The sequence below is a fragment of the Petaurus breviceps genome, unplaced genomic scaffold (assembly GCF_028583685.1).
Source record: "Petaurus breviceps papuanus isolate PSGF00001 unplaced genomic scaffold, PetGlider_PUasm1.0 80, whole genome shotgun sequence".
In the NCBI taxonomy this organism is placed as follows: Eukaryota; Metazoa; Chordata; class Mammalia; order Diprotodontia; family Petauridae; genus Petaurus; species Petaurus breviceps.
Window position 1 is genome coordinate 17576296 of NW_027186540.1, and position 3856 is coordinate 17580151.

Genomic DNA, 3856 nt, shown 5'->3' on the forward strand with positions numbered 1-3856 from the left:
AGATATTTCACAAGATGAAATCCAAAACTAACTTCATATTAAAGTATTTCTTGGGGTAAACAACATTTGATTGTACTTTTATTTACCCAAATCTATGACTGTTCCTACAAGATAAAGTAAGGAACACATCTTACAGGTTGACAGGAGAGCAGGAAAAATGAAGTGTTTCTTGGAAGGATAAAGGAAATACTTCTGTGAGGAAATAAGAAAGGTTAAGAAAAAGTAGAAGAGGATTCTCACTTGGTTCAGAAGCTTTGAGGGTGAAACAACATGAGTGAAAAATTAGGCTCTTTCTACAAGGAGTGATGCATTCATTGTCTCTGGAGAAAAACAAAACAAAACAACTGCTTATACTGGTGCCTCCAGCATGGAGTGTATGATAGGTCATGTAGTATCAGTTTAAGGAAGAAAAAGGTCCCATCATAAGTTATTCCCTGAATAAGTGATTCCCTGAATAGAGTTATCAAGGTAGATATTTGCACATCAGACATTAAAAAAAAAGGCCTGCTGCCTTGCTGGATGTGTGTGTCTATACACATACATACACAAAAGCATACAACTACTGTGGTGAATAAAGCAAGGTTTCTGCCTCCTCTTTCCTTATTCATTTGACGTCATTTTGATTAGATTTGCAAAATTCTAGATTTACTACCAATTGTTAGATATATTTCATTTCTGGTCATGTGCCACTATTTATATATTTTAAGCAATGACCCACAATATATTTTTTTTCTAAAAATATCTTCTTAACTTTCTATTCACTTTCCAAAACTGACTTTCTCCACTAATATCTTTGTCTTTTATCAATAGCTATATATTGAATATAGCATCTGGTTCCCTAAATTCTATATTCTCTCCCCCCTAGTAATTTCTAATCCTTAAGAATCCTCTATAAATTCTGGATGACAGTTTCATATATCCCTGCATGAATTACCAGGAGTGTCTAGTAGTCAACAAATTTGACAAATATTTTGACCCTTTCTGTCAGTGCTCTCTCTCTGTGTCTCTTTCTTACTCTCTCCCTCTCCCCCTCACATAGCCCCTCTTTCTGGAGGTTTATAATTTATTTGTGGGTGACAACTGGTCATGTGTTTTGCAAAAGAGGTTCTTAAAGTTTCAAGATTTAATAGATTGCCCTTTTGTTCTAACTTTTATAATCTATTTATTATTGTGTTTTTAAATTAGAATTTTAATTAGAGTTATAAATCAGCCAGAGTGCATCAAGTATATATGTATATATTTATATCTATTTTCATAGATATAAATATATTTTATTTTACTCTATACTTAAATAAAACAAATATTGCCATAACATAATAGAATAGGAAAAAAAGATGATTAAACATGAACCTGCAAATCTATTATGTACAACTTGCTGTTTATAACATATAGTTTCTTTTCCTTTTTCCCTAATCATCATTGTAAACAGACTTAGTAGGTGCATTACTGGGTCAAAGACAGTTTAATAACTCTTTTGACATAATTTCAGATTGCTCTCCAAAATGTTTGGACCATTTCACAGTTCCACTATTAGCGAATGTGTCCCATTTTCCCCACATCTCCTTCAATATTTTTCTCTTTCCCCTTCAATTATTTTAGCTGATCTGATAGGTATAAAATGATATCTTGATATTGTTTCAATTTGACTTTCTCTAATCAATAATGAGTATTTTATATGACAATAAATTGTTTTGATTTTTGAATTTTTTTATGCTGACAGGTATTTTCATCTTTATTTTTGGCATATTAATGCATTTGGGGCACTTGTTGGCATTCATGACTTCATAGCCACAGAGCTATCCCATGTGTTTGTCTTGATGGGAAAAGAAGTCATTCCTACTTCTGGAATCCACACATCCACATCTGATTTGTGAGTGGACATGTTTCCAGAGGTGTTTTGGATGCTTGGAAGTTGATGCTTTATAGACAAATCGGAATAGCAGGAAGCTACCACTATCAATTGATATAGCATGTTCACATATCTTGTGAGATCCACCAAAGCTGATGTGTATACACAGTATATTTGATAAGTTATCCTGTATCGACACTTCCACATAGTATGATCTCTGACAAACTTAAACTTGTCCTGTTCTCACAACTTCATCTTGGGACATGTTCTTTGCCCTTCACTGGAGATCTGAAATTTGGGCTTATTTTCTATAATGTGTTTAAGGATCCTTACCTCACTGGAGGACATAATTTTATTCTTCCCTATTTTTCCTCAAAACTAGGGATGAATCCAGAAAAAAAGTCTCAGAAGACACAGCATCTACCCGTGTTTCCCCGATAATAAGCCCTCCCCCGAAAATAAGCCCTATTGAGATTGCTACTGTAGTGAAGGTGATCCCCTGCGCTACATGCTACATTACGGTACCCTCTGTATGCACCGTCCCCCCCTCCCCCCCGTGAAACGCACGCCACGCTCCGAGCTGCATCCAATCAGAGCTGCAGCAGTGAGCACGTCATCCTGTTCTTCCCCAGTGATATGCTTATTGAATAAAGGTACATTTTTTTGTTCGCATTTACCTGTTTATTAAAATTGCTGTCAATGTTCATTAAAATAAGCCCTCCCCTGAAAATAAGCCCTCCCCTGAAAATAAGCCCTCTGGTGTTTTTCTGTCCAAAAAAATTAATAAGACAGTGTCTTATTATCGGGGAAACATGGTACAAGTTACGATATCTTATCATGGTTTAGTACTAGAAAATTGGGGAAACCCCCAAGGAATAAAATGGAAAAAAATAGTTGTCATGAAGATTTGCACATGTGTATTATTTCATCCTAACTAGTCAGTGAATAATAAGCAGTCAGTAAACTTTAATGAAGCACCTACAGTGTGCCCAACTTGGTGCAAAATGTTGGGCATACAAAGACAGACAAAAGATAGTACCTTCCCTTAAGAAGCTCACAATTTGACCAGGCCTCAACATGTAAACATCCAGGAAAATCAAGCCTTACATGCAGGATAAATGTGAAATAATGGGGAAAGAACCCACTAGAATTGAGTGATGGGGAAAGACTTGCTGTATAAGTTGGAATTGTAGCTGTGACTTAATAAAAGCTAGCTAAACCAGGAGGTCCAGATGAGGAGGGAGAGCATTCCAAGTGTTAGGGGAGAGCCGAAAAATATGGCCCTTCCTGAGAGAGATGTACCATTTTCTTGGAGGTAGAGCAAGAGGGACAGTATCTCTACACACAGGGTCTCTGGGAGTACAGTGGAAGAAGACTAGAAAAGTAGGAGGGGCTAGGTTATGAAGGGAGTGGAACACAAGACAAAGGAAACCACTGGACTCTGAGGTCAGACCTGTACTTTAGGAGAATAACTTGGAGCTATAAGCAGGGAGACTTGGCTTAGGCCCTAGTCCTGGCACGAGGATGGTCACAGCATCCTAGGGAGAAGCCAGGTCCCAATGGTTTTTCTTAGACTTCTGGCCCCATTCCTTGCCATGCCTAGCATGGCTGCTGCTGCTGAGGGCCAGAGTGCCCACCATGGTCCTATGGAGTGATCTGCACCTTTCCTCTGCCTTCTTGCTTCTAGGCTAGGCAAGCACCTGGGCCCTTGGGCTCCAAGCACAAGGGGCTGCAACCCCTGAGGCGCCAACCCCTCCTTGGCCATCTTTCTGGGGGCCTCTTCTCAGGCGCAGGAGTGTCAAGGCCGGAGGGTGGAGGGACAAGGAACCCTGGATGCTGGTGTCACCACAGCTGCTGTGCTGGTAATGGAATCCTAATAAAGCTGCCCCCAGCCCCAATATTCAAACTTTATAGGCCTGGCCCTAGACAACACTAGGCACACTGCACCTACCTACTTTCTCCCCCCCCCCCCCAATGTCCTAACTTCTTTGTATATGCCTCACTGCT